General features: G+C 38.2%; 1 protein-coding gene and 1 pseudogene across 1 annotated transcript in view; both read right to left on the bottom strand.

The window, feature by feature from the left end:
• The window catches only part of LOC147004811 (X-linked lymphocyte-regulated protein PM1-like), a 133,277-nt gene that overhangs the window by 43,501 nt on the left and 62,694 nt on the right, over nt 1-27,082 (bottom strand). The gene's annotated exons all lie outside the window — the stretch shown is intronic.
• LOC110289167 (mortality factor 4-like protein 1 pseudogene) lies at nt 23,772-24,743 on the bottom strand (annotated as a pseudogene).

The following is a 27,082-nucleotide window of genomic DNA, read 5'->3' as shown; positions in this document are numbered from 1 at the left end:
GATTTGTTTGAGTTAATTTTATATCCAGCTACTTCACCGAAGCTGTTTATCAGGCTTAGGAGTTCTCTGGTGGAATTTTTAGGGTCACTTATATATACTATCATATCATCTGCAAAAAGTGATATTTTGACTTCATCTTTTCCAATTTGTATCCCTTTGATCTCCTTTTGTTGTCGAATTGCTCTGGCTAGGACTTCAAGTACAATGTTGAATAGGTATGGAGAAAGTGGACAGCCTTGTCTAGTCCCTGATTTTAGAGGGATTGCTTCAAGCTTCTTATCATTTACTTTGATGTTGGCTACTGGTTTGCTGTAGATTGCTTTTATCATGTTTAGGTATGGGTCTTGAATTCCTGATCTTTCCAAGACTTTTATCATGAATGGATGTTGGATCTTGTCAAATGATTTCTCCGCATCTGAGGAGATGATCATGTGGTTTTTGTCTTTGAGTTTGTTTATATAATGGATTAGGTCGACGGATTTCCGTATATTAAACCATCCCCGCATCCCTGGAATAAAACCTGCTTGGTCAGAATGGATGATTGTTTTAATGTGTTCTTGGATTCAGTTAGCGAGAATTTTATTGAGTATTTTTGCATCTATATTCATAAGAGAAATTCGTCTGAAGTTCTCTATCTTTGTTGGGTCTTTTTGTGGTTTAGGTATCAGAGTAATTGCGGCTTCATAGAATGAGTTGGGTAGAGTACCTTCTACTAATATTTTGTGGAATAGTTTGTGAAGAACTGGAATTTGATCTTTGAAGGTCTGATAGTACTCTGCACTAAACCCATCTGGTGCTGGGCTTTTATTGGTTGGGAGACTATTAATGACTGCTTCTATTTCATTAGGGGAAATGGGACAGTTTAGATCATTAAATTGATCCTGATTTAACTTTGGTACCTGGTATCTGTCTAGAAATTTGTCAATTTCGTCCAGGTTTTCCAGTTTTGTTGAGTATTGCCTTTTGTAGAAGGATCTGATGGTGTTTTGGATTTCTTCAAGATCTGTTGTTATGTCTCCCTTTTCATTTCTGATTTTGTTAATTAGGATGCTGTCCTTGTGCCCTCTAGTGAGTCTGGCTAAGTGTTTATCTATCCTATTGATTTTCTCAAAGAACCAGCTCCTTGATTGGTTGATTCTTTGAATAGTTCTTCTTGTTTCCACTTACTTGTTTTCACCCCTGAGTTTGATTGTTTCCTACCCTCTACTCCTCTTTGGTGAATTTGCTTCCTTTTTGTCTAGAGCTTTTAGGTTTGTTATCAAGCTGCTAGTGTGCTCTCTTTAATTTCTTTTTTTGGAGGCACTCAGAGCTATGAGTTTCCCTCTTAGAAATGCTTTCATTGTGTCCCATAAGTTTCGGTATGTTGTAGCTTCATTTTCATTAAACTCTAAAGAGTCTTTAATTTCTTTCTTTATTCCTTCCTTGACCAAGGTATCATTGAGAAGAGTGTTGTTCAGTTTCCACGTGAATGTTGGCTTTCCATTATTTATGTTGTTATTGAAGATCAGCCTTAGTCCATGTTGATCTGATAGGATACATAGAACAATTTCAATATTTTTGTATCTGTTGAGGCCTTTTTTTTTGACCAATTATATGGTCAATTTCAAAAATAAAAAGGTACCATGAGGTGCTGAAAAGAAGGTTTATCCTTTTGATTTAGGTTAAAATATTCTGTAGTTCTCTGTTAAGTCCATTTCTTTCATAACTTCTGTTAGTTTCACTGTGTCCCTGTTTAGTTTCTGTTTCCATGATCTGTTCATTGATGAAAGTGGGGTGTTGAAGTCTCCCACTATTATTGTGTGTGTGAGATGCAATGTGTGCTTTGAAATTTACTAAAGTTTCTTTAATGAATGTGGCTGCCCTTTTATTTGGAGCATAGATATTCAGAATTGAGAGTTTCTCTTGGGGGATTTTACCTTTGATGAGTATGAAGTGTCCCTCTTTGTCTTTTTTGATAACTTTTGGTTGGAAGTTTTTTTTATTCGATATTAGAATGTCTACTCCAGCTTGTTTCTTCAGACCATTTGCTTGGAAAGTTGTTTTCCAGCGTTTCACTCTGAGGTAGTGTCTGTCTTTTTCCCTGAGATGGGTTTCCTGTAAGCAGCAAAATGTTGGGCCCTGTTTGTGTAGCCAGTCTATTAGTCTATGTCTTTTTATTGGGGAATTGAGTCCATTGATATTAAGAGATATTAACGAAAAGTAATTGTTGCTTCCTATTATTTTTGTTGTTAAAGTTGGCATTCTGTTCTTGTGGCTTTCTTCTTTTTGGTTTATTGAAGGATTACTTTCTTACTTTTTCTAGGGTGTGGTTTCCATCCTTGTATTGGTGTTTTTCTATTATTATCCTTTGAAGAGCTGGATTCATGGAAATATATTGTGTGATTTTGGTTTTGTCATGGAATACTTTGGTTTCTCCATCTATGGTAATTGAGAGTTTGGCTGTGTATTGTAGCCTGGCTGGCATTAGTGTTCTCTTAGTATCTGTCTAACATCTGTCCAGGATCTTCTGGCTTTCATAGTCTCTGATGAAAAGTATGGTGTAAATCTGATAGGCCTGCCTTTATATGTTAGTTGACCTTTTTTCCTTACTGCTTTTAATATTTTATCTTTATTTAGTGCATTTGTTGTTCTGTTTATTATGTGTTGGGAGGAATTTCTTTTCTGGTCCAGTCTATTTGGAGTTCTGTAAGCTTCTTGTATGTTCATGGGCATCTCTTTCTTTAGGTTTGGGAAGTTTTCTTCTATAATTTTGTTGAAGATATTTGCTGGCCCTTTAAGTTGAAAATCTTCATTCTCATCTACTCCTATTATCCGTAGGTTTGATCTTTTCATTGTGTCCTGGATTTCCTGGATGTTTTGAGTTAGGATCTTTTTGCATTTTGTATTTTCTTTGTTTGTTGTGCCAATGTTATCTATGGAACCTTCTGCACCAGAGATTTTCTCTTCCATCTCTTGTATTCTGTTGCTGATGCTCACATCTATGTTTCCAGATTTCTTTCCTAGGGTTTCTATCTCCAGTGTTGCCTCAATTTCGGTTTTCTTTATTGTGTCTACTTGCCTTTTTAGGTCTTGGATGGTTTTATTCAATTCCATCACCTGTTTGGTCCTTGTTTTCCTATAATTCTTCAAGGGATTTTTGTGCTTCCTCTTTAAGGTCTTCTACCTGTTGAGCAGTGTTCTCCAGTATTTCTTTAAGTGAGTTATTAAAGTTCTTCTTGATGTCCTCTACCATCCTCAAAAGATATGCTATTAAATCCGGGTCTATCTTTTCGGGTGTGTTGCGGTGCCCAGGACTGGGTGGGTTGGGAGTGCTGGGTTCTGATGATGGTGAGTGGTCTTGCTTTCTGTTAGTAAGATTCTTATGTTTGCCTTTTAACATCTGGTAATCTCTCAAGTTAGTTTTTATAGTTGTATCTGGTTAGAACTTGTTCCTCATGTGATTATGTTACCTTGTATCAGCAGACCTGGGAGACTAGCTCGCTCCTGAGTTTCAGTGTTCAGAGTACTCTCTGCAGGCAAGCTCTCCTCTTGCAGGGAAGGTGCCCAGATATCTGGTGTTCTTACCTGCCTCCTGACAGAAGTTGTGGTCCACTCACCAAGGTGCTAAAATCCCGTGGTGAGTCCTCTGGGGACCTTGGGGATGTCCGCAGTCTCCATGCCCAAGGTGCCCCAGTGCTGGTGCTTATGCCGACTGGAAGGGACTTGTGACCCTGGTCAGGCCGGGTTTTTTGCATACCTAATTAATGCTGTCTCATGTCCCGCAAGATTGGATGGGAGCAGCAGTTGTGTTCCACTCACCAGAGGTCCCAAGATCCCGTGGAGAGTGCTGTGGGGACTTTGGGGGTGTCCAAAAACTCTGCACCCAAGGTGTGTCAGTGCTGGGTCCAACCACAAGGGCGGGTTGTTTCTTGTATGCAACAAAATGATGGGTCATGCTTACATATCCAGTCTGTTATTCTATGTCTTTTTATTTGGGAATTGATTCCACTGATGTTAAGAGATCTTAAGGAAAAGTCATTGTTGCTTCATGTTATTTTTGTTGTTAGAGTTTGAATTTTGTTCATGTTGCTATCTTCTTTTAGGTTTGCTGCAAGATTACTTTCTTGCTATTCTAGAGTGTAATTTCCCTCCTTATATTGGAGTTTTCCCTTTATTATCCTTTTAAGGGCTGGATTTGTTGGAAGATATTGTGTAAATTTGGTTTTATCATAGAATATCTTGGTTTCTCCATCTATGGTAAAAGAGTCTTGCTGGATATAGTAGCCTAGGTTCATATTTGTGCTCTCTTAGGGTCTGTATGATATCTACCCTGGATCTTCTGGCTTTCATAGTCTCTGGGGAGAAGTTAGGTGTAATTCTGATAGGTCTGCCTTTATATGTTACTTGAACTTTTCCCCTTACTGCTTTTCATATTCTTTCTTTGTTTAATGCATTTGTTGTTTTAGTTATTATGTGATGACCAGAATTTCTTTTCTAATCCAAACTATTTGGAGTTCTGTAGGCTTCTTGTATGTTCATGGGAATCTCTTTCCATAGGTTAGGGAAATTTTCTTCTAGGACTTTGTTGAAGATATTCACTGGCCCTTTAATTTGGAAATCATACTTCTCATCAATACCTATTATCCCTATGTTTTGTTTTCTCCTTGTGTCCTGGATTTCCTGGATGTAATTATTTCATTTCTAAAAGCTGTTTCAAAAACTCACATGGGCATTTTTTCCAGGGAAAGGTAAATCAATAGTAATTTATTAGCTATTACAAATATAGCATACTTTCATATGTTTCCATTTTCTATTGTCAATACAGTAAAGAGCCCAGCATTTGACAAGATGAGAATATATAGCCTCACATAAAAACAGATAAAGATATGGGGTAATATCTTCAAAATTTTTTGCTAGTTCAATAGAGTACTTCAAAAGTAGTGTTTGTGATCCCTTCACTGGAGAAGTAGATTCAGGAAGATCAGCAATTCAAGGTCAGAAGCAGACATATATTGAGCTAAAGCCCAGCTTGGTGTCATTGAGACCTTGTGAATACAAACACATAACAACTAAAACAATAGGACCACCTGCATGAGATTTTCCCAGATATACAAAGAAAAGGAGAAACATCATAAAAATAAGAGGGGGACCATCTGGGAAAAAGAAGGGTTTCAGCAAGAGTGGGAGAGTTATGAAGAAAGGACTGTCGGGTGTAAATATATGAATTGTTAAAAGTAAATAATGCAGGTGCACTTTGGTTTTCCACCATGTATTTTATATGCATTTGACATTTGTTCCAAACCAAACATTATATATTTATTATAACTAATTAAAAGAAGTTTCTGTGTAGAGTTTTGTGTGTGCTAGGCAAATGCACTTCCAGTCGGCTATATTTCTACCTTTAATTTTTTTATTATCCTTTCCTCACAGAGATGAACTAGACAGTATGTTGGATAAATCTGGAGGTATATGTTTTTGGAGATATTTGCCTGTTGTTTGAAGAGGCCAGAAGAGGGCACCAGGTCTCTATAGACCCTATTGTATAGGGGGATAATTTTAGGTTTCACAGTAATTGTAGTTTTCTTAAAAACACATACAGATGACTTCTCACCCAACATTCAGACCTAAAGATTAGCTGAAGATGTAGCTCAGTGGTACAGCGTCATGTAAAAGCTATGAGTTTCATCTTCAGTGGCAAAAAAAAAGAGAACAACCAATCCACCAAATTAACAAAAAACCTACCAAACAAACAACACACAGCAATAAGCCTAGCAAATGAAAAGTTAGTTTGTCCAGTTTGCGCAATTAACTGCAAATTGTAAAGTGAGCAAACAATTCAATTTGCTGTTGTAAAGAAACAAACAAAATCAGCATTAACCTTTTTAGGAGCCTAAACTTAGGCATGATTTCAGAAATACAAAAAGAAAAAAAGAAAAAATAGAGACATTGGCTACAGCAACAGAATAAACCTCCCAGAGGGGCTAGAGAGAGAGCTCTTTTGGTATAGAGCTTACCTTGAGAGTATATGGACTTAAGGTGGAGGCCTAGAATTCACTTTAAAAATACAGGCTGCAGCCCAGTGCTGAGTAGGTGGAGATAGCTTGCTGGCTAGCCAGGCTAGTGGCATTGGTGAGCTGCAGATTCTGAGAGACCCTGTCTCAAGATATAAGTTGGGACAAGCAGTGGTGGCACATGCCTTTAATCCCAGCAGTTGAGAGGCACAGGCTGGGGGATTTCTGTGTTTGAGGCCACCCTGGTCTACAGGTTGAGTTCCAGGACAAACAGGGCTAGACAGAGAAAGCCTGTCTCAAAAAACCAAACAACAACAACAACAAAAAAAACCAAAAAATAAAATAAAATAAAATAAAATAAAATGTAAATAGGAATATGATTGAGAATACAGCAGATGTCTATTTCTGGCCTCCTTATGCACACATATACTGAAATGTATACACATCATTTTTGCCAAAACTGTTTTTATGATTTAACAATCCATTAAAATTATGGTGTTTTTTTTTTTTTTGCTTTTTCTAGAAATAGACAATACTAGGAAAGTGTCATATTTTTATAATGTCCACTGTATAGTAAAAATAAACACCTACCGAGAGAAATGATCCAGCGTAACTTAAAACACACATAGGACAAGGATGGAAAGATGGCTTAGAAATTAAGAGCACTTGTTGCTCTTGGAGAGAACCAAGGTTTAGTTCCTAGGACCCACATAATGGCTCACAGCCATTTTTAATTCTAGATCCAGTGGATTTGGCATGCTCTTCTACTTTCTATGAGCACCAGACATGCATGTTGTATAAATACAAAAATGCAAAAACACGTGAGTTAAATAAATGAAACAATATAGAATTACACAGGACAGCTCCTTCAACTGAAACAAAGTAGGAGAGTCTTTTGGGGGATTCAATTTATTTTAATTTTCAAGTTAGTATTGCAAACTTGGAAAATGGAAAGCCTCAGGGTAGTAGTGGCAGCTAAAATACTACCTCCTTTTTGCTGCTTCAATGACAGAAGACTGATAGAGCCTCTCTCACCCTTAGTACGCATGTGCAAGCACAGCCAATCATTATGATTTATACATAGTATTATGTGAATATTTTTATTATTTTTATTTATTTATTTTTATTCAATATTATCTTTATTTACATTTCAAATATTAGCCCTTTCCTGGTTTCACCCTAGAAACTCCCTATTCCATTAGCCCTCCCTGTGCTTCTATGAGGGTATTCCACCACCCACCCACTCCCACTCCCTGGCATTTGCCTACACTGGGGCTTTGAGCCTTCACAGGACCAAGGACCTCTTCTCCCACTGATGTCTGACAAGGCCATCCTCTGCTACATATGCAGCTGGAGCCATGGGTCCCCATGTTTGGTTGGTGGTTTAGTCCCTGGGTGCTTTGGGGGGTGTGGTTGGTTCATGTTTTTGTTTTTCCTATAAGGTTGCAAACCCTTCAGCTCTTTCAGTCCTTCCTCTAACTCCTCCACTGAGGACCCCATGATCAGTCTGATGGTTGGCTCTGAGCATCAGCCTCTGTTCTTGCCAAGCTCTGGCAGAGCCTCTCGGGAGACAGCCATATTAGGCTCCTGTCAGCAAACACTTGTTGGCATCCACAATAGTGACTGGGTTTGGTGTCTGTATATGGGATGGATCCACAGGTTGGGTAGACTCTAGGTGGTCATTCCTTCAGTTGCTGCTCTGCACTTTGTCTCCATATTTCCTCCCAGGAGTATTTTGTTCCCCATTCTAAGAAGGACTGAAACACCCACACTTTCCTCTTCCTCTTCTTCAGCTTCATGTGGTCTGTGAATTACATTTTGGGTATTCTGAGCTTTTAGGCTAATATCCACTTATCAGTGAGTGCATAACATGTTTGTTCTTTTGGGATTGTGTTACCTCACACAGGATGATATATTTTAGATCCATCCATTTGCCTGTGAATTTCATGAAGTCATTGTCTCTGTACCATTACCATACAATTTTATCACTATTTCTTTATAATACAGCTTGAGGTTGGGGATGATTCCCCCTGAAGCTCTTTTATTGTTGAAAACAGTTTTTTCGATATCCTGGATTTTTGTTATTCCAAATTATTTTGCAAATTGCTCTTTCTATCTCTATGAAGAATTGCGTTTGAATTTTGATGGAGATTGCATTGAATCTGTAAATTCCTTTTGGCAAGATGGCCATTTTTGCTAAATTAATTATGCCAATCTATGAGCATAGGAGATCTTTCTGTCTTCTGAGATTTTCAATTTCTTTCTTCAGAGACTTGAAGTTCTTGTAATACAGATCTTTCACTTGCCTGGTTTGAGTCACACCAAGATTTTATTGTTTGTGACTATAGTGAAGGGTGTTTTTGCCATAATTTCTATTTCAGCATGGCTATCCTTTGAATAGAGGAAAGTGACTGATTTTTTGAGTTAATTTTACATCCAGTCACTTTGCTGAAGTTGTTTATCAGGTTTAGGAGTTCTCTGGTGGAATTTTTGGGGTCACTTAAATATACGATCATATCGTCTGCAAATAGTGATATTTTGACTTCTTCCTTTCCAATTTTTATCCCTCTGACCTCTTTTTGTAGTCTAATTGCTCTGGCTAGAACTTCTAGTACTATAGTGATTAGGTAGGGAGAGAGTGGGACACCTTGTCTAGTCTTGTCTTGTCTGATTTTAGTGGGATTGCATCACATTTCTTTCCATTTATTTTGGTGTTGGCTACTGGTTTGCTGCATGTTCCTTTTACTATGTTTAGGCATATGCCTTGAATTCTTGATTTTTCCAAGACTTTTATCATGAAATGTTCTTGAATATTTTCAAATGATTTCTCAGCATCTAATGGGATAATACTGTGGGGAATTTTTTCCCTTGAGACTGTTTACGTAGTGGAATATGTTGATGGATTTCCATATATTGAACCATCCCTGTATCCCTGGGATGAAGCCCACTTGATTATGAAGGATGATCGTTTTGATGTGTTCTTGGATTGGGTTTACCAGAATGTTATTATGTATTTTTGCATCAATATTCATAAGTGAAATTGGTCTGAAGTTTCCTTTCTTCATTGGGTCTTTGTATGCTTTGTGTATAAGTGTAATTGTGGCTTCGTAGATCAAATTGAATAGTGTTCCTTCTCTTTTGATTTTGCATAAAAGTTTGAAGAGTGTTGGTATTAGGTCTTCTTTGAAGGTCTGATAGAATTCTGTACTAAACCCATCAGGTCCTGGACTTTTTTTGATTGGGAGACTATTAATGACTGTTTCTATTTCTTTAGGGGTTATGGGAGTTTTTACAGGAATTATCTGATCCTCATTTAAATTGGATACCTGATATCTGTCTAGATAATTGTCCATTTCATGCAGATTTTCCAGTTTTGTTGAGTATATGCTTTTGTAGTAGGATTTGATGATTTTTTTTTTTTTTTTTTTTGGATTTCCTAAGTTTCTGTTGTTATGTCTCCCTTTTCATTTCTGGTTTTGTTAATTTGGGTACTGACTCTGTGCCCTCTCTTTAGTCCGGCTAAGGGTTTATCTATCTTATTGATTTTCTCAAAGAACCACCTCCTGGTTTGGTTGATTCTTTGTATAGTTCTTTTGGTTTCCACTTGGTTGATTTCAACCCTGAGTTTGATTATTTCCTGCATTCACTCCTCTTGGGTGAATTTGCTTCCATTTGTTTTAGAACTTTTATGTGTGCTGCCAGGCTGCTAGTGTATGCTCTCTCCAGTTTCTTTTGCGAGGCCCTCAGAGCTATGAGTTTTCCTCTTAGGAATGCTTTCATTGTGTCCCATAAGTTTGGATATCTTGTAGCTTCATTTTCATTAAACTCTAAAAACTCTTTAATTTCTTTCTTTATTTCTTCCGTGACAGAGTTATCATTGAGTAGATTGTTGTTCACCTTCCACGTGTATGTGGATTTTCTATTATTTATATTATTATTGAAGATCAGCCTTAATCCGTGGTGATTTTATGGGAGGCATGGGTATATTTAAATATTTTTATATCTTTTGAAGCCTGTTTTCTGACCCATTATATGGTCAGTTTTGGAGAAGGCATCATGAGTTGCTGAGAAGAAGGGATATTCTTTTGATTTATTTTAAAATGTTCTATATATATGCAGGATAAAAGGACTGATTAGCCCTCTCTCACTGTTCCAGGCTCAACCCCTTCTCTCTGTTCCCAATGTTCTTGTTTCTGAGCTCTCTGTCTGTCTTTGTATCCAGCTTCCCCTCTATCTTTTCTCTGCCCCACTTTTTCTGACCTAATGGCTTTGCTTCTGTCTGTCTGCCTCTTTTCCTTCCCCAGTTCCTCACTCCTCTCCCCTCCCCCAATAAATCCATTTTATACCAGGTTTGTTGCATAGTATAATTTCTCAAGGGCACACCTTACATGAGCCCACCGAAGGTACTCCCTTGCTATGTTATATTACATAACACTAACACATTAAATGCAACTGACAAAATCTATAAATATTAGTTTGAAACATGGACTTTGTATTTCCATAAAGGCATCAAAACATCCTTTTATTGGGCTTGTCCTTCAGATAAATGTCACCTAACCTTACCTAATCATTAAGAATGCTTCACATGTGTCTTCAAACATAAATGATCAAGTATGCCTTATATTTTCATGTTCAGCAAGCATAGAGAAGTTTGATTTTTAGATTTTTTCTTTTTTTAGTATTAGTATTTTATTCATTCAGGAAGATTCAACATATATATTATCCAACATACAATTCTGTGTATTGAAAATATATCATAATTAAAACTCAGAAATACACACACACTGTGTCAGTGGCCTGTTCAATGTATTTAGATTCATTCTTAAGCTGTTAATCTTTATTCCTCATTATTTCAAATATTCATTTATAGATAGAAAGAATTTAAATATTTGTTTCACCAAATATGTAGTAGTTAAACATTTATTTTAAATCACGTTTTACTGTTTTTCTAACTTACTTAAATGAAGTAGTCATTCCAGATAAGCTGTTGAGTGACTTCTTCTATTTCTGTCCATAATTATTTTGAAATAGTGGTTCTCATTGAACCTGGATCTGGCCCTTTCAGCTTCACTGGTACTTCAGCAAGCCCTGGCATCTATCTCTCTCTACTCCTCCAGGGCTGGGTTACAGACAAGTGCTGGCACACTTAGCATTTACTGTGAGTACAAGCACTTTACCCAGTTAGCCAACTTCCTAGCTCCTATCCAACTATTTTTTAATTAACATTAAACATTGTTTAGATCAAAATAATACCCTACTTTGTACACTGAGTTACAGACTTGTTTTCTTTCCTTGCAACAATGTATGTCTATCATTGCCCTTTGACACACATAAATCCACAACCTTGCTCTAGTGGCTAGAGCATTGTTCATTTAATCCAGCGATAACAAAAGCAGATTCAGCAGGAGAAGCAGCTGCTCCAGGTCCTCTCAGGAGCTCTTGCATTTATACCCTCTCAAGAGTCCCTAGAAATTCAAACTCCCTAAAACTTCAATTATTGGAGCTGGGTGTGGTAGTAACATAAGCCTTTAAACCTAACACCCCAGATTCAGAGGCTTCTGTGAGTTTGCAGCTAGCCTGGTCTACACAGTGTGTTCCAGGTTACTCTGAGCTACATAATGAGACCCTGTCCAAAACCAAAAACCAAAACCGAAATAATACTTCAGTTGTTGGGGAAAACTGACCTACCTAGTGGAAGTATGATTTAAACTTCTCCTAGAAGCCCCACATGCCTGGGCCAAAGATTCTATAATGTAGTCACTTAGGAGATCCAATGGTGTGGATCCCCAAACCTCTTGAACAAAACATCTATCCCTTGTCTAGTTTCTCTCATCTCTGACTGGCCTGAAACAATGTCAATGCAGATATCAGATACCATGCCCTCTGTGGACTATACTGGATATGTGGGGGACACAGCCTAGATTATACTTCTTCTCAACTCATCAGGACTGTGTGTGTTGGGGTCTAGCTGTACAGTTTTCTTCCTGTTCCAACTTACCAGAGGGGACCATTTAGAAATCTTAAGTACTGGAAGTCTCAAAGTAAATAGTGTGCCCTACAAATTGGCAACTAGAAATAAAATTAATGGCCATCTGAGTGTAAAATCCATTATCTTGGTCCAGCTGCCTGTATAGAGGATGGGTCCTGAGGCTACCATACTCCCATGTATATCTTAAACCATGTTTATCAGGATAAGACACAGTAGAAATGATATTATTATAATATTATATTGTGACGTATAAAATTATTATTAACTTACAATACAAGTAAAGTTGGAATTATTACTAATATACCTTCAAAAGCCCTTAATATACTGTTGTATAATAGTGTCCTCAGAGGATAAAAACCTTCCATCCTGCAGGAATCTCCTTAAGCAGGGAGAGCTTGAAGGCAAAAGCCTCCAAAGAGCATCAAGGAGTCCCCAAACTGAAAACAGTCACTAGGCTCCTCCATGCCAGAGGAAGGACTAAAAGCTGAGAGTCCCTCTCAGATGCAGAAAGCTGAGCTACAAAAGAGGAGTCTCAGTGAAGATGAGACTAGTTGCCTGAAAGAAGCAGAAACCAGTGGAGCTGGAGCTGCCATGCCTGGAAGAGGTTTAGACCCACTGAGGCACATGGGAAGGACTCTCTCCAACCTGATGAGCTGCCTGCAGGCTGTGCAGTGTGCTCCAGATCCCCAGCTTTGTGAGCTTTCACCCATGCTGAGGTAGTCTTTGGTGAATCAGCTGCCTCTGAGTCATTTCTGCTCCTGTAAGTAACCCCTCACACATATTTCTGTAAGGAATCCCAGTAAAACTCATTGGTCTACCAAGTTGGACTTTAGTGACATCTATAATATAGTCAGTCCTAATTCTACCACAGTTAATGCAATAGCCAAAATTTGGCCTTTATTATTACAGATTATGTATATTCGCTTGTTTATTACGTATAAGAACAACTCAGTGAAATTCTTCTTTTCTCCAATGTGGATTCAGACCTTTAAATCCAGTTGGCAAGCAGGGAAACAAGAAATTTGACTGGCTGAGCCTTCTTGTGATCTCTGATTTTGCCATCTTTAATGCGTACAGCAGAAAATGGCCTAAAGTTCAAATTATTTGTATTTATTTATTCAAATTCATCTGTTTATTTAATTTGTTTGTGTGCACATATTCTCATGCCACAGTACACATGTGTGGATGTCAGAGATCAAATTGCAGAAATTGATTTTCTCCTACTATTTGTATACTAGGGATCAAACTAAGGTCTTAAGGCTTGGCACTAAGCACCTATACAAGTTGAGCCATCTTGATAACCAGAATTCTACCAACTTGGATGGATGCAGCAGAAAATGGCTTTAATTATTCTCTTTTTTTTTTTTTTGAGGCAGATCTCACTGTGTTCCTCACTTTTATCTTAGATCTCTGTCTTTCTTGAGGTTCAAGAGTACCTAGAAATCATTTGAAATTGTGCACAATATTTTTGCTCCCTTTTGGTATTACCAGTTCATTGAACTGTTGTTTTGGAGAAATATGCTAATTTCATCACTTTAACAACATTGTACTCATGTCTGTTATATTTCACTTCATTATAGATTATTCTTGTATTATTTACACTTTTTGAACATTGGAATAAATAATGAGAATTATTTGAATACTGATGAATTCTCACTTATGAAAATGAATTTTGCAATTTAGAAACTAAGGTGAAACATGAATTAAAACTGAACTAGCCTTTTGTGTTTTAGAATTTGAAGAACATGGAGGATAAATATGATAACGTATGTAGTGCTTCATTAATTGAATTTAAAAACAGAAATTGCTGCATATCAAAAGAAACAAATGATGGAAACTGTAAGTTATATTTTACACCAGAAATGACACAATTTAGCAGAAGCATTAAAGTGATTTATTTACTAAAATATGCATCACACTAAAATTCATCATGCTTCTTTTCTCCTATGAGACAAAATCGGCAAGAGATTGCAAATATTCGAAATTCTCTTCAATGCATTCTATTCAGATCAGTCTTTGAAGAAAACTTGAACTTGTTTTGTACAATATAATTCTAATGTTATCTAAAATGCCTTTCTTTTTTATGTTTTTGGATATTTTATTTATTTACATTTCAACAATTATCCCCCTTCCTGATTTCCCCTCTGCAATCCCCCACCTCATCCTCCTTTCCCCTGTTTCTCTGATGGAGCTCACCTACCCACCCTCTCCTGCCTCATCGCCCTGGCTCTCTCCTACACTGGGACATCAAGCTTTCAAAGGACCAAAGGCCCCACCTTCCATTGATGCCCAACAATGACATTCTCTGCTACATATGCAGCTGGAGCCATGGTAGAAATTTAAGTTTAAATACAATCTAAATAGGTTCATCACTAGCAGCTATTTTGCTAGATCAGATTTTAACTCTCTTGGTTTTAGTGAGTTGTTTTCTCTCCAACAATGTGGATTCACTTTTATGACTAAACATGGCTTAGTTGTTTGTTTGTTTGTTTGTTGGCATCAGAAAATACCTTATCAATAAACAAAGATACAAAGCGCAACTGTAGAAGATCATATTTATATTTGCTTTGCTTTGTATTATTTTTGAGAAATGAGCTCACCATGTGATCCATACTGGTCTCCAGTAAGGTTTAACCTTATTCTGCAAAGTATCCATGATTTTTAATTTTCAATTTGATGATCTTGATATTGCATTCATCTCATAATTGAGCATATATGCTACCTCTTTTTATGAAAAAGCAAAAAAAGAATTTGCAAATTTTCAAAAGCCTTTAAAAATATGTATTAATGAACTGTTCAAATGAAATCTAAAAAGTCATGTGACTTGTTTCTATTCCTCTTTAGCAACGTTTCAACTCTTTTATTATTGTAATAGTTTTTCTAATGGTGTCAAGTAATTTTATCATCAATAAAGATTATTTAAATTTATGTTTTGGCTTTAGAATATTTTTATCATTCATAAAAGATACAAAGTAATATTATGGATATTAAATTGGGCATTTGCAAGTGTTGTGAGGATTTCTCTTTTCTTGTTTTAAGACAAAGTTAAATAATGTTTTCCACATCATTCTTGAACTCTGGGGTTCAACAGATCTTCATATCTTAGCCTTCCAAACAACTAGTACTGTAGGTGTGTGCCAAAACCAACACAAACTTTTTTCTTGAAGGGAAATATTCAAGTACTCTCTGTGTTACATGTATATCCTCTTTTAGGTGTTTAGTAAAATACAAAGCCAATTCTATGAAAATGAATTAGCCTATGATCTACCAAAATTGTGTCTAAAAATAACTTAAATTGCCATGTGTGCCTGCATGCTGCAATGCTCCCTGCCATAATGATAATGGACTGAGTTTCTGCAAGCCCCAAATGAATGCTTTTCTTTAAAAGAGTTGTCATGAACATAGTTTCTCTTCATAGCAATAGTATAGTCATTAAGATAAGGATGGATGTCCATATTGTAAGGAAAAGGGGCACTGGAGGAATGAAAGTTTAAACTGTCTGAAACACATGTATGAAAATTCTGTGTATAACCATTCCAATTATACATTTTAGTACTGGGGAAATAACCATGGGATAAGTTCAGAAACCCACTGGACATACTGTGAGTCATACTTCAGCCATAATTCCATTAATTACCTAACCTCCATTAAGCTCCTACTTTAACAGAAAGCCACAACAATATTTCTTGGAGTGGAATCAGTTTCAATTGAAAACCAGTATCCAAAAAACCCCAGGAAGTCTGATTCTTTCCTTCCTCCAGTGTACAGTTACTCTGGTAAAAGGCCATTGGCCCCTTTTTGGAATGACTGGAGAAAGGCTAACAGTAAAACTATTAGGTATTTTATTATGGTCCTTATTTAGAGAAAGCTGCCTGTCCCTGCTTAAAGATTCTTTCTTACAAGCATCCGGTCACCTTTGGCATGTAGTTGGCGGACACCCCCAAGGTCCTTAGAGGACTCTCCACATGATCTTAGGACCACTGGTGAGTGGAACACAACTTCTGTTCCAATCCAATCGTGCGGGACCTGAGACAGCATTAAGGAAGCAGAAAACTTGCCTGACCAGGGTCACAAGTCCCTTCCTATTGGCGCTAGTACCTGGTCACCATGTGTGCAGAGTTGGCAGACACCCCCATAGTCCCTAGAGGACTCTCCATGTGATCTTAGGACCACTGACCAGACAGTTCCACATTCCTCAAAGGAGACACCACTTCCAGGCATTGTAACACGCCCAGGAACTTTGGCAACAGGATCCCAGGATTTAAAGGAGGTTGGTCACACCAGTATTTCAGAGTCTCAGAGGATCTTGACTACCAAGAACTCTGACAAACCCAGAATCTCAGGTTCACAGAAGCACACAAGCAAAGGATCACTGAGAAAGCTGGACTCTGAGGAGTCCTGAATCAACTAGGATTATAGGAAGGACAGACTCCAATCAGATATATTGAGGGAAGCAAGCACTTGAGATAATCATATGGCAGGAGGCAAACATAAGAACAGAAGGAACAATAACCAAGGTTACTTGGCATCATAAGAACCAAACTCTCCCACAAAAACAAGTCCTGGATACACCATCACACCAGAAAAGGAAGACATGGAACTAAAGTCACTTCTTAGGATGATGATGGAGGACTTTAAGAAGGAAATACAGGAAGACACAGATAAACAGCTAGAAGCCTTTAAAAAGGAAACAGAAAAATGCCTTAGAGACTTATAGGAAAACAATAACAAACAGGAGATAGAATTGAATGAAACCATCCAGGATCTAAAAAGGGAAATAGAAACAATAAAAACCCAAAGGGAGAAAACTCTGGAGATAGAAACCCTAGGAAAGAAATCAGGAACCATGGATGCAAGCATCAGCAACAGAATATAGAAGATGGAAGAGAGAATCTCAAGTGCAGAAGATTCCATAGGGATCATGGACACAACAATGAAAGAAAATGCAAAATGCAAAAAGATCCTAACTCAAAACATCCAGGAAATCGAGGACACAATTAGAAAACCAAACCTACAGATAATAGGAGTAGATGAGAATGAAGATTTTCAACTTAAAGGGCCAGCAAATATCTTCAACAAAATTATAGAAGAAAACTTCCCAAACCTAAAGAAAGGCATGCCCATGAACATACAAGAAGCCTACAGAACTCCAAATAGACTGGACCAGAAAAGAAATTCCTACCGACACATAATAATCAAAACAACAAATGCACTAAATAAAAATAGAATATTAGAAGCAGAAAAGGAAAAAGGTCAAGTAACATATAAAGGAAGGCATATTAAAATTACTCCACATTCTCACCAGAGACTATGAGAAAGCCAGAAGACCCTGGACAGATGTTACACAGACACTAAGAGAACACAAATGTCAGCCCAGGCTACAATACCCAGCCAAACTCTCAATTACCATAGGTGGAGAAACCAAAGTATTCCATGACAAACCCAAACTCACACAATATCTTTCCACGAATCCAGCCCTTCAAAGGATAATAACAGAAAAAAAAATACAAGGACTGAAAATATTCCCTAGAAAAAACAAGAAAGCAATCCTTAAACAAACCTAAAAGAAGACAGACACAAAACAGAATGCCACCTCTAACAACAAAGATAATAGGAAGCAACAATTACTTTTCCTTAATATACATTAATATCAATGGACTCAATTCCCCAATAAAAAGACATAGACTAACAGACTGGCTACACAAACAGGACCCAACATTCTTCTGCTTACAGGAAACCCATCTCAGAGAAAAAGATGGACACTACCTCAGAGTGAAAGGCTGGAAAACAATTTTCCAAGCAAATGGTCTGAAGAAAAAAAGCAGGAGTAGCCATTCTAATATCGAATAAAAAAAACTTCCAATACAAAGTTATCAAAAACGACAAAGAAGGACACTTCATACTCATCAAATGTAAAACCTTCCAAGAGGAACTCTCAATTCTAATTATCTATGCTCCAAATGCAAGGGCAGCGACATTTATCAAAGAAACTTTAGTAAAGCTCAAAGCACACATTGCAACTCACACAATGATAGTGGGAGAATTCAACACATCACTTTCATCAATGGACAGATCAAGGAAACAGAAACTAAACAGACACAGTGAAGCTAACAGAAATTGTGAAACAAAAGGATTTAACAGATATCTACAGAACATTTTATCCTAAAACTAAAGGATATACCTTCTTCTCAGCACCTCATGGTACCTTCTCCATAATTGACCATATAATTGGTCACAAAACAGGCCTCAAGAGATACAAAAATATTGAAATTGTCCCATGCATCCTATCAGATCACCATGGACTAAGGTTGATATTAAATAACACCATAAATAATAGAAAGCCAACATTCACATGGAAACTGAACAAGACTATCTTCAATGATACCTTGGTCAAGGAAGGAATAAGAAAGAAATTAAAGACTTTTAAGAGTTCAATGAAAATGAAGCCACAACATACCCAAACTTATGGGACACAATTGAAGCATTTCTAACAGGAAAACTCATAGCTCTAAGTGCCTCCAAAAATAAACTAGAGAGAGCACACACTAGCAGTTTGACAAAACTCCTAAAAGCTCTAGAACAAAAGGAAGCAAATTCACCCACGAGGAGTAGACAGTGGGAAATAATCAAACTCAGGGGTGAAATCAACCATGTGGAAACAAGAAGAACTACTCAAAGAATAAACCCAATGAGGAGCTGGTTTTTTGAGAAAATCAACAATATAGATAAACCCTTAGCCAATCTCACTAGAGGGCACAGGGACAGCATCCTAATTAACAAAATCAGGAATGAAATGGGAGACATAACAACAGATCCTGAATAAATCCAAACCACCATCAGATCATTCTACAATAGGCTATACTCAGCAAAACTGGAAAACCTGAATGAAAAGGACAAATTTCTAGACAGATGCCAGGTAGCAAAGTTCAATCACGATCAGTTTAATGACCTAAACAGTCCTATATCCCCTAAATAGAAAAGGTCATTAATAATCTCCCAACCAAAAAAAGCCCAGGATCAGATGGGTTTAGTGCAGCTTTCTATCAGACCTTCAAAGAACATCTAATCCCAGTTCTTTTCAAACTATTCCACAAAATAGAAGCAGAAGGTACTATACCCAACTCATCCTATGAAGCCACAATTACCCTGATACCTAAACCACAGAAAGATCCAACAAAGATAGAGAACTTCAGACCAATTTCCCTTATGAATATAGACTCAAAAATCCTCAATAAAGTTCTCGCTACCTAAATCCAAGAACACATCAAAACAATAGTCCATCCTGACCAAGTAGGTTTCTTTCCAGGGATGCAGGGATGGTTCAATATACGGAAATCCATCAACTTAATACAGTATATAAACAAACTCAAAGACAAAAACCAAATGATCATCTCCTTAGAAGCAGAGATGGCATTTGACAAAATCCAACACCCATTCATGATAAAAGTCTTGGAAAGATCAGGAATTCAAGGCCCATACCTAAACATAATAAAAGCAATCTAGAGCAAACCAGCAGCCAACATCAAAGTAAATGGTGAGAAGCTGGAAGCAATACCCTTAAAATCAGGGACTAGACAAGGCTGCCCACTTTCTCCCTACCTATTAAACATTGTACTTGAAGTCCTAGCCACTGAAATTCAACAACAAAAGGAAATCAGGCTGATACAAATTGGAAAGAAAGTAGTCAAATTATCACTTTATGCAGATGATATGATAGTATATATAAGTGACCCTTAAAAATTCCACCAGAGAACTCCTAAACCTGATAAACAGCTTCAGTAAAGTAGCTGGATATAAAATTAACTCAAACAAGTCAATTCCCTTTCTCTACACAAAGAATAAACAGGCTGAGAAAGAAATTAGGGAAACAACACCCTTCTCAATAGTCACAAATAATATAAAATACCTTGGCATGACTCTAACTAAGGAAGTGAAAGATCTGTATAATAAAAACTTCAAGTCTCTGAAGAAAGAAATTATAGAAGATCTCAGAAGATGGAAAGATCTCCCATGCTCATGGATTGGCAGGATCAACATTGTAAAAATGGCTATCTTGCCAAAAGCAATCTACAGATTCAATGCAATCCCCATCAAAATTCCAAAATGATTCTTCAATGAATTAGAAAGGGCAATCTGCAAATTCATCTGGAATAACAAAAAAAAAAAAAATAGGATAGCAAAACTCTTCTCAAGGATAAAAGAACCTCTGGTGGAATCACCATGCCTGACCTAAAGCGGTTCTACAGAGCAATTGTGATAAAAACTGCATAGTACTGGTATAGAGACAGACAAGTAGACCAATGGAATAGAATTGAAGACCCAGAAATGAACCCACACACCTATGGTCACTTGATCTTTGACAAGTGGAAAAAAGACAGCATTTTCAACAAATGTTGCTGGCACAACTGGCAGTTATCATGTAGAAGAATGCGAATTGATCCATTCCTATCTCCTTGTACTAAGGTTAAATCTAAGTGGATCAAGGAACTCCACATAAAACCAGAGACACTGAAACTTATAGAGGAGAAAGTAGGGAAAAGCCCCGAAGATATGGGTACAGGGGAAAAATTCCTGAATAGAACAGCAATGGCTTGTGCTGTAAGATCGAGAATCGACAAGTGGGACCTCATGAAACTACAAAGCTTCTGCAAGGCTAAAGACACCATCAATAAGACAAAAAAACCACCAACAGATTGGGAAAGGATCTTCACCTATCCTAAATCAGATAAGGGACTAATATCCAATATATATAAAGAACTCAAGAAGGTGGACTCCAGAAAATCAAATAACCCCATTAAAAATGGGGCTCAGAGCTAAACAAAAATTCTTACCTGAGGAATACTGAGTGGCTGAGAAGCACCTGAAAAAATGTTCAACATCCTTAATCATCAGGGAAATGCAAATCAAAACAACCCTGAGATTCCACCTCACACCAGTCAGAATGGCTAAGTTCAAAAATTCAGGTGACAGCAGATGCTGGCGAGGATGTAGAGAAAGAGAAACAGTCCTCCATTGTTGGTGGGATTTCAAGCTTGTACAACCACTCTAGCAATCAGTCTGATGGTTCCTAGAAAATTGGACATAGTACTATGGGAGGATCCTGCAATATCTCTCCTGGGCATATATCCAGAAGATGTTCTAACAGTTAAGATGGACACATGCTCTACTATGTTGATAGCTGCCTTATTTACAATAGCCAGAAACTGGAAAGAACCCAGATGTCCCTCAACAGAGGAATGGATACAGAAAATGTGGTATATTTACACAATGGAGTACGACTCAGCTCTTAAAAAGAATTAATTTATGAAATTCCTCGGCAAATGGATGGACCTGGAGGGCATCATCCTGAGTGAGATAACCCAATCACAAAAGAACTCATATGCTATGTACTCACTGATAAGTGGATATTAACCCAGAACTTAGAATACCCAAGATACAAGATACAATTTGTAAAACACATGAAACTCAAGAAGAACGAAGAGGAAATTATAGACACTTTGCTACTTCTTAGAATTGGAAACAAAACACCCATGTTAGGAGTTATAGAGACAATGTTTCGAACTGAGACAGAAGGATGGACCATCTAGAGACTACCATACTGGGGATCCATCCCATAATCAGCCTCCAAACGCTGACACCATTGCATACACCAGCAAGATTTTGCTGAAAGAACCCTGATATAGCTGTCTCTTGTGAGGCTATGCCGGAGCCTGGCAAACACAGAAGTGGATGCTCATAGTCAGCTTCTGGATGGAACACAAGGCCCCCAATGGAGGAGCTGGAGAATGTACCCAAGGAGCTAAAGGGGTCTAAACCCTATAGGTGGAACAAAAATATGAATTAATCAGTACCCCCTGAGCTCATGTCTCTAGCTGCATATGTATCAGAAAATGGCCTAGTTGGCCATTATTGGGAAGAGAGGCCCCTTGGTCTTGCAATCCTTATATGGCTCAGTAAGGGGGAAGGAACACCTGGGGCAAGAAGTGGGAGTGCCTGGGTAGGGGATTTGGGGGGGGAGGGTCTGGGGGACTTTTGGGATAGCATTTTATTGGACTAAAAGGGAGAGATGTTTGTAGCACATTTTTTGCACAATGTGTCAAGCTGTATCTCTGTCAATCCTCACCTGCCTTAGGCATTCTCTGATTGGCTTTAATAAGGAGTTGATAACTTATAAATAGACAGGAAGGGAAAGGCAGGACTTGTAGGAGGAGATAGGAACTGTGGGAGATAGGCACAGGAGATACACCAGATAGACATTGAGGAAGGAACAGATTTCAGGACTGAAGGAGAGATAATGGACCATGTGGCAAAAGTGGATTAGTATAAAATTAGTTATTGAGTTCTACAGGCTAGTTGTAAATAAGACCAAGAATTCATAATTAAATATGCCTATGTCATTGTTGGAAACCAGTGGGAGAAAACAGTCCAGCAATACCACCTTATTGCAGGGACATTAATGAGACAGACTTTTACATATGTAAATGGGAAAAGGAGGAGCAAAAGCCCCCAGATAAAATGTCTCAATGTAACAAAGAGAAGGAAAATTTCTGTTCTCTATAAATGAGCTTCCTGCTGGTAGTGAGGCATCAAACCCTTGTAGAAGACTTTCTATTATATGTGTCAGCTTGGTAACTGAAGAAGATGTCTATATCAACAAAGACACATTTTTCCCATTATACATGTTTTCTGGAGGTAGGAGTTATAGCCTTAAAAACAGAGCAAGAAATGTAAGTATTGGTCTTGGGTTATAAGCTCTCCAGAGTGTGGGGAGCGTACTTGTTCATGGGGCTTTCACCTTTCCTTCCTGGAGGAAGATATTTAAGTTGACTAACTTGGGAAAATGATTTTACATGCAGGAACAGTTGGTCAGCATGTGGCAGTGAGGAAGGACCTAGGGAATGTGGTGGGACCTGACTGTATTAATACTAAAGAATTGTCACTTTATGGCAGTTTCAGCATTCAGACCTTTCAAGGGGGACTTGTTGCTGGTTGAGTATTCTACGAACCCGGACACTTCAAACATCAATATCCACTCTGTGACCCCCCTCAACTCTCAGGCTATGGATGAGGTAATTGACCTCCATGGTGTCTTGCCTGGGTAGGCAGCTGCCTCTCCTTTTTACTGATCCCTTTTTTTTTTTTTTTTGAAATTTAAAGAAAAAATTTATTGAAGATCTGAAAAACAACTCCTACAAGATTGACTTTTCCATAAAACTGCAGCTACACGATGCATTGTGTCTAACATGTTAAAACATGCATTAGACACAAAGACAAAACCCATGAAAACAAGCCACCATTCTTTAACAGTTGAGCAAAGATAAGATGCCTAAGGAATGGCATGGATGACTTGCAAAGGATGGGCTCTTTAAGCACCATTAAAAAAAAAAAGAGCACAGATGGATGAGTGTTCAGTTATATACACTGAAGTGGACCTTTGGCACTAGGAATCAGAGCATTTGTCATAGAGCATTAACACATATTATAAAAGTGCGTAGTGTCAAAGGAACAGAACCACCAGCATTCAAAAGCAGCTTTGTCAACTAGGCAAACATTCTACAGCATGTCTCTCTGCTGTCCATCACTGATACACTGGTAGAAACTGTGAAATGAAAAAAAGAAAGAAAAAAGGAGCAGTTACTCCTTTTATTTTCTCTGTTTAAAATCAAAGAGGAAACAAACAACTCTGTTATACACTAACGGTCTTCAAAGTCCATCATTTGTACCAGAGAAGGACTAAGAACCAAACAGTTTACAGAGATCCAAGCGCAAGTGAGAGAGGAAGAGCACAGCCCTCACACGGCTTTCCGATGTTATTCAGGAGGAGCCACTTCATAATCACTAGCACCGAACAAAGTTGCAGAATTCTTCGCCAGGTACTTGAGAAAATCATGTAGATAGTTCAGTAATAAAGCAAGGCTTTTCTCATCGAGAGGCGTGTAGGCCAACATCGCTCCAATTCGCACAAATAATCTCAGCAAATGTGGTACTCCATACACCTGGGACATGGGTGCATCCGGGTGGTCGGCGAGGATTTCAGCGTACTGTGGTCTTTCAAACTTGTAGAGGAGTTGAGTGCCCAGCATGACATTGAAGTATTCCTTTATCCCTGCCACCACCTCATTAACAGCATACTCTTTATTATCTGTATTTCCTTGCGACTTCTTATAATTTGCATAATCCTCCAAAATGGAATCCACATTCTTCTTGGCAGGAAGATAAAAAAGCTGCTTTTGTCTGGTGATCAAGTCCCAGTCATCCACAAGCCAGGGTTTCGGCTCTTCAGGAATCTTCACTTTAACTTCAACTCTGTTCATGAATGTTTCTTCATTTTCAATGGTAGGATCTACCCGGGCTCTCTTCTTCCTAGGAGGCTGAGGTGTCTCATTGGTACTGCCACCATCTCCATTTCCAGGTGTTTTCTGCTTGTTCTTTTTTGTTTTCACTTCAACATTTTTCTGTTGCAGACCGGATGTCTTCTTCCCCAGAGCAGCCCCTCTCATCTTGCCCTCTGCATATTGTTCCTGATTGGCCTTTTGAAGTTCTCTCTGTTTCTGCAAATTGGTGTCCACATATTTGAGTACTCTGCTTTCTGGCACCCATTCATCCCAATTTTTATTCCAGCCACTGTAATGGATGAAGTATTTCACTTGTTTGTCCTTTATGGCAACCTTTACACACTTTGCTTCATAGAGAAGAGGCCCATGAAAGCACAGCTCTCGCTCACCCTCCTGGAAATTCGGCTTAGGGTCCTGCTTGGGCACCATTTATAAGTGATTCGCTGCCTCCTCCTTCTCCCACCACCCCGACTACTGCCCCTTACTCTCCTACTGATCCCTTTCTTGAACTGGATTTCTATATTATGTTTGGAAGTATATCCCTTACCAGAGTGGACAAATTTTTTCACTGATGAAATGTAAGTAAGGAGGGAATAATGGACAGGAGAGAGAGAGAGAGAGAGAGAGAGAGAGAGAGAGAGAACGCCTAATTCCTTAGTTGTGTTTTCCTTGATGTTATGCTGTGCTGTGGACAAAAGTTGGAAAATGATCATGGCTGTGAAGAAATTGTGGAGAAAGTTTGAGTGCACTGGGTTTAAGGTATTCAGCCTGTTGATGAAGGTAGGTCAGAACTTGGCTAGGACAGCCTGAGAATTAGTTGTAAATTCAGAGATGTAGAGTGTGAGGTCATGATGGGTGATGGTCCTGCTGATTGGAGCTGGGAGTCCGGGGGTGTGGAGGGCTGTCTGTGGTGGGTAACATTCTTCCCCAAACGTATTGTCATCATTTCTCATCATAGGTCTGTGTTACTGGCATTGATGGAAGAAATGGTGTGGTGGAAGCCAGCATCTTTTTCACCCTCGATTCTCTCCATACTCTCCCTAGATATACACCTAGATTGTATGACATTGTGAACGCTACTGTGGTAGACAGCATCCAGTCCCACTACTCTCGCAGAGTGGTGTCTATGACTCCAGTAGATATGCTGTATTAACCCACACTTTTGAATCTTTTTAAACATTACTTCTGGATTCTAATGCCTGGTTAAATAACATAGTATGAGTAAACAACATAAATGTGTTTGAAGTCAAGAATTTATCATTTGAGCACTCTCTTTGTTTTGTTGTTGTTGGTGGTGGTGGTGATAGTAATATCTCTTTATTTTTGGAAGATGACCTGTCAATTCAAAAATGTGCCCAGTTGGGTCTTGACTATAGAGCAAACACCCCATGCCCAGGTCAAGTTCACCATTGTCCATATACAAGAATGTATTATCCGCTGCCAGGGGAACCTCTTTTCTATGCTAACATGTCACTTCCATAGAAAGGAGTGTTGAGTTGTGTGTTTCTCCATCAGCCAGCAGTTAGGTTATTTCTTGGTAAATATCAGGAGCATATTTCTAAAGACCTTAGTAAGTAAATTCATTGAGCAGTAGTATTGCTTTGCTATAATTTCAACATTAGGGATTAAATTGCTCAACATCCTACTAGGAACTCATTTACTCACTTAGATGAGAATGTTAGCATGTGTTAAAATATGTTCTGTGACTGAGTTTTTGGGATAAGTGTAACTTTTTATGTAGACATGAATCTGTTGGAGACATTCCAGCTTGTTGCTTGAAGTTGTCAGGTTTTCCTATGGTAAAGGGCACTTGGATGTCTCACATTCATACTCAATTCAATTTCTTGCTTCTCTTTGATGAAATATAAATATGTCCCTGGATCAGTGGCATTTGAGAGCTTAAATATCACTGTTAAGTCGTTTTTTACTCAACCCTTGTGTATTGTCTATAATTTGAGCCTATTTCCTGGTAAACAGGAAAAAGTAGACTTCTTCAGTTTATTCCCCCTGTCCACCAACCAGTTGTTCCTGCTCTGCCTAATGATTGCAGACAATATAAGGATTGGTCTTAATGAGTTTGAACTTTGGCTTACTGATCATTTCCACAGATTTTTGTTGTTGTTGTTTTTGAGACAGGGTTTCTCTGTATAGTTCTGGCTGTCCTGGAACTCACTTTGTAGACCAGTCTGGCCTCGAAGTCAGAAATCTACCTGCCCCTGACTCCCGAATGCTGGGATTAAAGACATGTGCCACCACACCCTGTTTCCACAGATTCTTATCATATTAAAATTAATTTGATTGTGTGACACATGTGCTTGCATGCGCACATACACACCACATGTCACAGTGCTTATGTGCAGTTCCAAGGAAAACCTGTGAGAATCTGTTCTCCCAAACTGTATGAGTCCAAGCAACTGAATTCAGGTCATCAGGCTTGATCAAAAGCATCTTTAAAAACCATTTCAACTCTACTTTGTGTCTACCTAGACACTTCCCAGCCTCCCAAACCCCAGTAGCCACATCTGCCTTAGCAACGTTATTGGGATTGTCTGTAACTCTAACCCTGGCTCAGATGTGTTAACCATACTAATTGATGTTTGTGCAAGTTTAAATACAAAACTGAAATAATTAAGAGGAAATGTAAATTAAAAATAATTGCCATGTAGTATCTGGAACATTTGCAAGAAAACAGATGTTAAAAGGCTGCCTTAAATTTGTTGCTGACATGTTCCCTATAGCACTGAACAATTGTGGCTTTTCTCTTTAAA

This window comes from Mus caroli, unplaced genomic scaffold (genome assembly GCF_978045245.1).
Source record: "Mus caroli unplaced genomic scaffold, Mus_caroli_1 scaffold_5, whole genome shotgun sequence".
Classification (NCBI taxonomy): Eukaryota; Metazoa; Chordata; class Mammalia; order Rodentia; family Muridae; genus Mus; species Mus caroli.
This window is presented reverse-complemented; position numbering and strand designations above follow the sequence as displayed.